Genomic DNA, 12,170 nt, shown 5'->3' with positions numbered 1-12,170 from the left:
CTCTCAGTCTTCTCTAGACTAAACAGTATCTCCTTATAAGAGAGATCTCCAGAGCCCTCATCATCTTTGTGATCTCTGCTGGACCTCTCCAGTAGCTCCTTGTCTTTCTTGTCCTGAGGAGCCCAGAACTGACACAGTTGCACTCTCCTATGGAGTTTGCTGCTTCTGAAAACTGTGACTCATGGGCTAAGATCCAAAACTGCACCAAAAAAAGGCCCCTGATTTGCATTTAAATATCAGTTCCATGGTTTATGCAACAGTTAGTCACCTGAAACTACTACTTTATGGGAGGTGGAATACTTTTAAAATGTGAGAATATTATAGCATTCTGCGTACAGAACATCAAATTTGAAGCATCAGGATGAATGATTTGACTGTAATTGCTCCAGCATCCATTTATTATTGGGGTCATTGTGCTAAAACTCCCAACAGCATGGATTTAAACAGCACATTTTAAAAGGCTGTTTAAATTACTTTATAAGAATACACCAGGGGAGATCTCAATTTTAAACAATGGGGAAATTGAAGTCTAGGCTGTTTCACTTCCTTGACATGCTTAAAAAAGTCAAAGGCATTGTCAATGTTGCGTAGAGATAAATCCTGCTTCTCTTACTTACTAAATAGGTGATTGAAATATCTACAACAAATTACTCTCCCATTTCTTGCAACACAAAAAATACTTCTTTCTGGCAGGCTGCACATACACCTTATAGTCATCTCTGTGAAAATTATAGAATGCTGATATCTCCAGGGTTTGGTGTTTTTTTTTTTTTTTTTTGCAGGAGCACAGCCTGCCCTGTTTCCTTTTCAGTACACTCTTAGTCATCAGCTGCCTGGTCTCCAAGCAAAATTCTTTTAATCCTGCATCACATTATGAAACTGGTGATGTGCTAGAAGAGGATATCATGTTTTATTAGCCAAAAACACCTTAAGGGAACATATCCTAAATTAGGAATACTGGGAGTTACTGATATTCAGTAGTGGAAACACACAAATTTGCAGCAAGTTTTAGGATGAAGTATCAGTTATTCTACAGATGTTAAAAAAAGCCAATACCTGCAATCTAATAAAACACCTGTTGCCTTCACTTTTTTAGCTCTCCTACTTTCAATTCATCTCAGTTTCCTAGTATAAGTAGTATTTTAGTAGCATATGACCTCATTCATGCTAAAATGGTGTTTCGTAGATTGCCAGCCACTATTTTAAAATACACTTTAAATATTCTAGCATATGGAAGATGTTCCAAGAAGAAATTAAAAAAAAAAGTATTGCCTGAAACTGCACATACAACAAAATCACTCATAGTCCAAAATCCCTGATGACTGGAGCAACCAACAGAGCATTTCATTAGTGTTCTTTGGTATTACCTCCAGTCTCCTTGACTAGGTAGTATTTTAACACAGGCAAAATAACATAACTTTCCCCCAGGCTCTACTCTCATAAATGGCTGAACTCTATCAGATTAAACTAAATCATTAACACCAGCAGGAAACACACACTGAGCACTGACTTACAAAAGAGCACATAACTAACTTTATAAATAACAGCAAATTGATATCCAATAGATGAATTCACTTATATAGGATCATACAGGCCTCATGAAGGAGATTGCTGCAGAGAAATTAAAGAATGGGCTCGGTCAAAGTAATGTGTATTTACAGGAGCTGACCTGACAATTTTTATACCTGCTTTATGATTATCTGCAAATAACTACATCTTGAATTGTCTGAAAACCTCACAGGTGCAAAACTCCATCACTTCTACAGCAAACTCCAGCCAGAAATTGTAAAATCCTAATTCTGCTGAGAGAAAGAAAGCTAAAGCCTTTGAGATATTATCCTGCCAAAAATAATTTCAAAGACGATCTTAGCCAGGGACAACTCCCGCCCAGAAAAAAAAGACTGCCAATTTTCTACTAGGACACCCACAAGACAAAGTAGGGTAGGGGCAGTAAAGTGCTGCTTTTTCAGAGCAGAGGAAAAGAGCCCTTGAACTTTGTTCTCCCTAAATGATCACCCATGCCCCTGTAGCTGACTGCAAATGAAAGACTAAGCACTACGTGTCATTATTAATTCCACGCTCTTCCTCTTGTGATCTAATGTAGAGGACTAAGCCAGTGATATCAATACTCCATATCAATACTCAATATTTCCATATTAAGTCACCTACCATAGAGGCCCTGAGAAGCTGACTTTAGTCGTGGGATGGGTTGAGGTGGTGCATTCCCCTACCCCACGCTCATTAGGCCTCGGCCTTGAAAAACCGCACCCGGGCTAAGCCCCTCTTGAGATTATCAGAAACATTGTCTGTTCCCAGGAACTCGTGGTGTCTAGTGAGCACCTGTTTTTTAACAAACAGCCTTGGAAACTTATTTTTCTTGCCTGAATAGTAACCTAAGTGGAATAATATTTTTGTTATTGAACTTTCAAAGAAAGTTCCTGACCTGAATTGCAGCCAGGATGAAAAATTAATACGACTAAAGGCCCTATTAACAGCAATCCAAAGTGAGGTCCTTTGAGCTCTCAACTATAAGGGGCTAATGCATACTGGATCCTACTCTTTAAGGACCCTATAAACAGTGGTCCAATGTGAGACCCATTGAGCTCTCGACTCCCAGAAGTTAAGGGATTAATGTGTATGTCTCAAACAACGATAACTGGATGGCTGTAGAGCCAACCAAGGACTGTTAGCAGTAACAGACAAGAATTGTTGGTAATAAGGACTACTGGTATTAACGTGCCACGAGAAAGAACAAGTTTTGGCTGGAGAAGGGGGGCCAGGTGGAGGTAGGGCAGCACTTTTCTGTGAGAAAGAACCACGTACAGTACAGCACAAGTGCAAGAATGAGTGGCAAGAAGTAGGCATGGATTATAAGGTTGGATTAAGACCACCAAAAACCCCCAAAGCCCTCTGACCCATTTCCAGAAAGGCCTGAAAGAACAGATGGCTCATGATAACTAATTTACATAGAAAGCAAGAAACCCAAAAAAACCCTTCAAGCCTAGGCGATGCCTCTAGTACCCTGGACATCTCATGGCCCAGACTGATGTAGCTGCATCACCACTTGCTCTCACACCACTTATCAGCTGGATCAATGCTGGTGATCTCTTTTCCTTCCTTTCTTCCTTCCTTCCATCTCTTTCGTCTCTCCTTCTCTCCGTCCTTCTTTCTTTCTTTCTTTTTCTTTCTTTCTTTTTCTTTCTTTCTTTCTTCCTTTCTTTCTTCCTTTCTTCCTTTCTTTCTTCCTTTCTTCCTTTCTTTCTTTTTTCTTCCTTCCTTCCTTCCTTCTTTCTTTCTTTCTTTCTTTCTTTTTTTCTTTCTTTCTTTCTTTCTTTCTTTTTTTTTCTTTCTTTCTTTCTTTCTTTCTTTCTTTCTTTCTTTCTTTCTTTCCTTCTTTCTTTCTTTCTTTCTTCCTTTCTTCCTTTCTTTCTTTCTTTCTTTCTTTCTTTCTTTCTTTCTTTCTTTCTTTCTTTCTTTCTTTCTTTCTCTCCCTTTTTAATTTCTCTCTTCCCCTTCACTGGACCCCTTTATCCAAACCCCACTGATGTTAGGTCAGGGACTAACATATCAATTTTCATGCCAAGATGTAATTCACTAATAAAACGTTCTGATTGTTTGCAGACCCTCTGATTTTTGTAGTTCCTTTTGACAAGGAATCTTAGGTGCTTCCTTGCCCTTAAGGGTAGGTCATCACACACACACAATACTGTTTAAGTGCAATACTGACAGGAAAGGCTTGACAATATCTAATTAGCATTAGTAAAGATTACGTATTGCTTCTGGAGAGGACGTGATATTGATCTTTTTCACAATAAAGACATGCAAATAGGCCCTGCCATCAGTTTTTCACCAACATCCCCCCCCCCAAATTAATAAAATGCCCACCTTTTTTGTGTGTGATTTTGAGTACTCCACAGGGAAGAATTCCAATGGTTTTATCATTTAAACTGAAACATGTCAGTTTACAGGGGTTTTGACAGATTGGCAGTAATACTCTCAAATATATGAGTTACCTTCGAAAACCAGTAACTCCAGACAACCGAGAACAAACACTAATTTGTTAGTCCCTTCCTTACACCTACTCCATAGTATGACCACAAGTAGCTGTTTACCGAGACCTGCTCTTCAATGCTGCCCCTTAGTGGAGACATTTGAGAAATTCGTAGAATCATAGAATGGCCTGGGTTGGAAGGGACCTTGAAGATCATCTGGTTCCAATCCAGGCCAGGGACAAGGAGACCTTTCACTAGACCAAGTTGCTCAGAGCTCCATCCAACCTGGCCTTGGAACACTGCCAGGGATGGGGCATCCACAGCTTCTCAGGGCAACCTGTGCTGGTGCCTGACTACCCTCACAGTAAAAAATTTTCTACTAATATCTAATGTAAACCTACTTTCTTTCAGTTTGAAGCCATTCCCACTTGTACTGTCACACCATGCCATTGTAAATAGCCTCTCTCCATCTTCCTTGAAGGCTCCCTTCAAGTAGTACAAAGGTCACCCCAAAGCCTTCTCTTTTCCAGGCTGAACAAACCCAGTTCTCTCAGCCTTTCCTTATATGAGAGGTGCTCCATTCCTCTGATCATCTTGGTGGCCTCCTCTGGACTTGCTCTGGTGTTCCTCCTGTACTGTGAACCACAGAGCTGGATGCAGCACTCCAGGTGGGGTCTCACCAGAATCTGTCCCTCTCATGTCACACAGTCTCTGAAGACAACTTGAGTAGAATTGGATCACAACAGTATAATCTTGCACCATTCTTGTGCCTAGAATGGTACTCCCTAATTTAGTGCCCCTACTGAGACTCCAAAACCACACACTGCTTGCTTGCTCCCCCCAGCTTTTCCCCTCCCCTCCCCTCCCCTTCCCATTGCAGTGGATTGGAGGCACAAAAGGGAAAGATCATGATGTAAGGTGGTATAGAATAAACTCCTAGCCATGCCCACACAGCTCCAGGCTCCACCACCTCACAGCTAGTGCAAAAGATTAACTGTGTCCTGGCTGGAACCAGGTTATTATCCACCCCTTATTCTATACCATCTACATCATGCCCAGATCCTACATCTTCCAACTATAAATATATATATTTTAATATACATATATTTTTTTTTAATATATGTACACACACACACATGCACAGGTATCATTTCCATAGTCAATGGCCATTCCTCCAAGGTGTCTCTTGAGTTCATTTAGTCCGTGACTGTGGGTTCTATCTGTCCTAGATATCTCCCAGGGCAGGAAGGCTGGTGTGCTGTTGGGCTGGTTGCAAGCTGCATCAAGAGCTCACAACTGGTGTATACCAGTCCATACTCATTGTCTATGGTAGTTATGGCATACAGTAGCAGTGTCATTCAGCAATGAATATTATACAATTCAACCTTGCAGACTCTTGTCACTCAAAAAATCAAACCCCCTTAAGGTACACATCGTGTTTCCCCATCTCTCTGCATTACCTGCCAAATGCACCTGGGTTGTTCAGCAAAAACAGTCCCATGGATGGGTTTGCCTTTGCTTGAGGTGGGACTAATCCAAACTCTCTTCCCTGACACTTTTCTCATATGCACCACAGGGACTTTATCCCCTTCTGTGGTACGTGGAGGTTTGGATTGGGTGGGGCCAACTCCACTGGTACGTCCCACCACCCATTGCTTTCAATGCGGTTTTTAACAGTCCATTCAATTATCCCAGAGGCTGGTGCACGATAGGGCATATGATATCCCTCCTCCATACTGTGCTGTCTGGCCCAGCTGTCTAAGCGACTATTTTTTAAATGAGTCCCATTGTATGACTCAATTCTTTCTGGGGTGCTATGTTGCCACAAGACTTGCTTTTCAAGGCCCAAGATGGTGTTGCAGTGGTGGAATGTCTCCAGGGTATGCCTCCCCATATTTATAATTTGACCATTGTCCACCATACCACAGAGGCTTCACCCACTTGGTCTGCTCGACTGCAGTGTATGTTTCACAGACAATCTGGGAGATGGTGTCCCTCCACCCCTCGATCACAAGACCATCCGTGTGTTGCATTTCTTCCCTGATGACCCGAGGTATCACGGGCCCACTAAACCAGAAATAATTCACCCTTATGCTGCCAGTCCAGATCCACTTGAGTCAGTTTAATCTTGACAGCTCAATCCACCTGTCTGTTGTGGCAATGTTCTTCAGGAGCCTGACTCTTGGGTATATGGGCACCTACATAATGTACTTTTACAGCCAACTTCTCTACCCAGGCAGCGATGTCTTGCCACAACCCAGCAGCCCAGATGAGTCTGCCAATCGATCTTTTTCAATTGGTCTATTCTGTGGTCCCATATGTTCTGTGGTCCATTCCCACAGAGCATTTTGCTGCCATCCATGAGTCAGTGTAGACGTAGAGTGCTGGCCATTTCTCTCGTTCAGCAATATCTAAAGCCAGCTGGACAGCTTTCAGATCTGCAACCTGACTTGATCCACCTTGTCCTTCAATAGCTTCTGCAATTCACTGCATAGGACTCCATATGGCACTTTCGAGGTATCCTTATGATATGGCAGGAACTGTCAGTGAAGAGAACATATCACTTTTCATTTTCAGGTAGCTGGTTATATGGGGACTCCTCAGCATGTCTCACCTTGTCGTCCTCCTCCCCTGATGGTAGTCTGAAATTTTCACCTTCGGGACAGTTTGTGAGGACTTCTGAGATGCCAGGGTGATTGGGATTTCTTATTTGAGCTCACAGTGTGATCAGCATGACCCACTTACTCCACATAGCATCAGTGGCATGATGTGTGGAAGCTAGAGAGTCCCTTACCTCCACCCTCAGCAATGACACACACGGCCCCAGGCTCTGCCCCCTCACAACTACTGCAAAAAATTATATCTCTGTCCTATCTGGAACCAGGACATTATCTACCCCTCAGTCTATACCTTACTCTGCCTTGCACCACTTTTTTCTGCAAAGGTAGTGTCTTCTGAGGCAACTTATCCAAAGTGTTTGTAAGCGATCAAACAAGACAAATACTCTTGCAGAGTTTCTGCAGTGTAGGGGAACAGACATGACTGTTTCCTAAAGCTGCAGCATGCTGATGTTCAAAGTAAGAGTGATGGTATGGCTCGCTGCCACATACTGTCCCATTTCAAAACTGATTTAATGACTTCTGCCATCTCTGCCACTTCGCTGACAACAAGAATATCTGTTAGTGGATCAAAATAACTGACATAATGCTGTAGTAGATATTTTGGACCATTTTCATGCAAGATAATAATTAGCAGAGAATTTGTTGTGAATCTCACATGTAGAATCATAGAATATTCTGAGTTATTGGATAATGCTTCTTGAGCTCTGGCAGACTTGGTGCCATAACCATTTCCATGGGGAGCCTGTTCCATCGCCCCCAACCATCCTGTGAGTGAAGAATCTTTTCCTAATATCCAACCTAAACCTTCTCTGACACAGCTTCATGCTGTTCCCTTGGGTCCTCTCCCTGGTCATCAGAGAGAAGAGATTGGTGCCTGCCCCTCCACTTTCCCTCATGAGGAAGTTGTACAATGTGATGAGGTCTTCCCTCAGTCTCCTCTTTGATGCCCATATTTTAGACAACAGAACTCAGAACCTGGACCATAAAAATGCATAACAAACATCTGGACATTCATTTCACTGTACTATGTTTAAAAAAAAGAAATTAAGAAGTTCAAATGCATCACAGATAAAATTTATTTTTGATAAGCAATGAACACCTAGTCTGCAGAGTTAGTAAGATAAGCAATACGGATGATGAAAAGCAGTTTGGACAATTATCCTTCAAAAGCAAAAAAAGGTAGAGATTTCTTTATGGCTCGATTACAGTTTCGAGAATTTTAGCCCCATTACAGGGTTTGAAATTAAATCCGCCTGACAGCCAGCAGGGAAAACTACTAATACTACTGAGTCACGGATGTGGTGTTCATAGAATCATTAAGGTTGGAAAACACCTCCAAGATCATTGAGTCCCACCTTTGAGCGAACACCATCATGCCTCCTTCACCTTGGAACTCCAATGTCTGGTAACATCCTGTAGTTCCCCTCAGCCTCATTCTCATTTCACCCATTCCTTGTGTAGTATGCAAAGCATTCGCAGATCAAATAACAAATTCACTGAAATCTGAGTGAACAAGTGTTTCAGTAGCTTTGCACGGTACAAACATTTGTTTCTCTTGATTAGATGTAAATCAGGGTGATTTTCTTATTAAATAAACCTCCAGGACTTTAACCTTTTTTTTTTATTGTACATACCAAAACACTGGTACATTCGCAATTATCTCTTTTGAATCTGTTTATTAGAAAATGTTCTCTGCTAATTCCTTGTATATAAACTGTGTTGCACTGCTTAAATGATACTTTGGTAACTAGCTGTAATGATTTTATTTGTATATATATGTCACTTTATTTTTCCTCTGCTGTGGTGTGATGGACTGAAATGTCACTAATGTCTCAAACATTGTCAAAATCGTAGAAAGACTTTTCGTCAAACTGCAAAGAAGCAACTGTCTGTCTGTGATCACTGAGGCACCTTCCCCTCCCAGTGCCTCCTGGCTGGAATTTGGACTGTGACTGGGGACTTAAGATACTATCATCTAATCATCTCTAGTCTGAGGAGAAGTAAACAAGTCTCAGAAAGAAGAATGCACCTGTGTTGGAGGAGAAGGGTTTTGGGTGTGTGATGCTGAAATCTCTCCACACCAAACTGAAGGAGTAAATCCCCCGCTCTGGGAAGACCACGTACACACGGGACATTCATGTGAGAGGCAGCTGAGAAGGGGTCATAAACCGTCAAAGACCCCCAAAGCAACTCCCCCTCAACTGATTCCTGAGGCCTTCTACCACCAGAGGACTGCACGGTGATCCAAGTGGGGCAACAAATCCAGAGCCTGTCACAAAAGACTGCAAAGCTTCCCTCCCCATCCAGGTGAGGTGTCTGGCATCTCCTGAACATATATTAATCCACTGGGCTCTGTGTTTTGTGGGACCCTCACCACTGAGAAGACCAGAAGAACCAGACCGATGGGACACCACCAGGTTCCACAGTGATGAAACATTTTATATTTTAATCTCTCTCTGTCACTTTCTTCCTCCCTTCCTTTTTCCTATTTCTTTCTCTCTCTCTTTGTCTGCCTCACAGTAACCATTAAATAAACCCCATACTATTGACTTTGGCATCTGGTCTTTTTGCCAAAAAAGAAGGATCTCAACAACTTTGCTTTCACTCACTGAGTAGAGGCTGTTGAATCGTATTTTGGTGTGTACTGTACCAATGTCACAACATGATTTTACAGCTTGACTGTACCTGCAACACAAAATCAAAATAAACTGCATTGATACCTTTCTGAGACTATCATCCTTTCCAATTTGCTTGTTTAGAGGAACCTCTGAATTCTTGTCACTTGTGCAGGTAGAATCGCAGAATTGTTTAGGTTACAAAAGACCTCTAAGACCAACTGAGTCCAACCGTTCCCCCAGCACTACCAAGCCCACCACTAAACCACATCCCTCAGTGCCTCATCTACATATCTTTTAAATACCTTCAGAGATGGTGACTCCACCACTTCCCTGGGCAGCCTGTTCCAATGCTTGATAATCCCCGTTATGAAGAAATTTTTCCTAATATCTAACCTAAACCTCCCCTGGTGCAACTTGAGGCCATTTCCTCTCATCCTATTGATTGTTATCTGGGAGAAGAGACTGACTTCTACCTGGCTACCTCCTTTCAGGTAGTTGTAGTAAAAGAGAAGGTCCCTCCTGAGCTTCCTTTTCTCCAGGCTAAACAACTCCAGCTCCCTCAGCTGCTCCTCATCAGACTTGTGCTCCAGATGCTTCACAAACATCCTGGATCCTTAATTCAGCTGGGGACTGGCTTCACTACTTTAATATGTCAACATTTTCAAACAGTTTAATCTACTGCTTCCATGGAAAGGCAATACTCCTCTAAAATCCCCAGAAGTGCTTTCCATTGATTCAAACTAACTGGATTAGCTATAGCAGAGAGAGCATACACTGAGATAAGAATACCAAATGGTAAGGAAATCTTTCTTTCCTGATCAGCTTGCAATCCTCTGCACAAGCGAGAGAAGCCCAGGATGAGGGTAGTGTTTAACCCAGGACTTGTAGAGCAATGACCTAAGCAGTACTTAGTTGATTGGACTTTAGTTGATTGGACTGTTTCTTCTCATTATGACACAAGTGAAATAAATACAATCTGGGGAAAGCTGATGTAACTGCAGTTGCTATTACTAAGAGAATTATTCTGAATGTTTGGTGCTACGTGGTTCACAATTTTCTGTTTCAAGTATAAGCATGATTCTCTGCAAACTAGGTATGGTCCTCAGCCTTCCCTCAAGATGCCATGCACATATTTTTCACTGGCCAGGTGTCAGTGTTATTGGACAAACACAATTGTTATACTCACACTTCAGCAGATACTTTTCTATCCCTCATTTTCCATTGCTTGGGTTCCCACAGCTGAATAAGTAAACAGAAATTAACCTTCTGTCCTTTTTATGAACTTCCTGAGATCCTGTTAAAATTTTACCACCCTAGAATTTGACAAACAAGTGCCTACAGATAAACTGGGGATTTCCATGTGTACAGTAATAGATTTTAGCTGATGAAAGTGCAGCCAACTGCTAATAGCCAACCCTCTGACCTTTGGATGGTCCTTTAACATGGCAATGTCTGTGCAGAATATAAATGGTGTAGATGCATAGCTAAAAAAAGATCAAGGCCAAATTAAAGCTGTGATTAGACAGTGAGTCCAAAATAACTGCTGGTTATAACACAAAGAAATGTTCTAGTGATAATTGAATACAGATTAGTACATATGTATATTGTCTATATTCATAGTCACAAACATACATGTATATTTTGACTTTAGTGGTATTCTGGCTTTAAAAAAGTAGCTAGCATAAGCTTCAATAAAAGCACTGTACAAAGAGGGCAGTTCCAGAAATAATAGCATAGAATGTTCTGAGTGTGAAGGGACCCACAAGGATCATCAAAGTCCAACTCCTAGCCCTTCACAGGACAGACACAAGAATCCCACCAGGTGCCTGAGAGAGCTGTCCAAATGCTTCCTGAATTCTGGAAGGCTTGGGGCTGTGACCACTTCCATGGGGAGCCTGTTCCAGTGCCCAACTACCATCTGAGGGAGGAGCCTTTTCCTAATATCCAACCTAGACCTCCCCCAACACAGCTTCATGCCATTCCCTTGGGTCCTGTCACTGATCACTAAAGAGCATCGTGCCAGCCCCTCTGCTTCCCCTTGTGAGGAAGCTGTAGACTGCTGTGAGGTCTCCCTTGTCTTAGTTCTGGTCAGGGAAAGGTTAGTTTTTGCAGTACTCAGGAGGGGGCATGGCCAGGACCTGGAGATTATTCTATACTACCTCACACCATTGCCAGAGGCAGGGTTAAGGGAATCTCTTCAGTGGAGAAGGGGTCTCTTTAAGTCAAGTAAGAGAGGGGGACAGTTGGGTATTGTCTACTGTCAGGGCGTTTCTGTGTGAATCATTATTTCTTTTACCCTCTGTCATTAGTATTGTTGGTATTACTGTTTGCTTTCCTATCTCATTGCTGTTTTCAGTAAATTGTTCTTATCTCGAGCTGTGATCTTTACCTTTTGTGCCTCCAATTCTCCTCTCCAGCCTGCTGCAGGTGGACTGGGGGCGGAAGGTAGTGAGTAGTGCATGGTTTCAGTGGGAGCACTTAACTAGGGAGTACTATTCCTAAACCAGAACACCGCTCAGTCTCATCCTCTCCAGGCTGAACTAGTGATCTCAGCCGCTCATCGTATGAGTCCCCCTCGAGACCCTTCACCGTCTTTGTAGCTCTCCTTTGGATGTTCTCTAATAGTTTTATATCCTTCTGTCCTGGTTAGAACGGCTGGGACCAATTCATCACTGGATGGGTGCAACCCAAAACTGTGTATTCTATAGCCGTCCATGCCATTTCGCAGAAACTGTTGTCAGTAGAGACCTGCAAGGTGGGAAGGTGTTCCTATACCCTTTTATGGAATTCCTCGCTCTGATACCCTTTGATGGAATTCCCCGCTCTGATACCCTTTTATGGAGGAGGGACTGAGCATCTGCATGCCCTTTTATGGAATTCCCTACTCTGAGGGAGGGACTGAGCACTCCCGCCTGAACTGGAGAGTATATAACTGGGAG

Source organism: Neopelma chrysocephalum, unplaced genomic scaffold (genome assembly GCF_003984885.1).
Source record: "Neopelma chrysocephalum unplaced genomic scaffold, ASM398488v2 Primary Assembly neopelma1_60, whole genome shotgun sequence".
NCBI classification, from domain to species: Eukaryota; Metazoa; Chordata; class Aves; order Passeriformes; family Pipridae; genus Neopelma; species Neopelma chrysocephalum.
Note: the sequence above shows the minus strand (reverse complement) of the source record.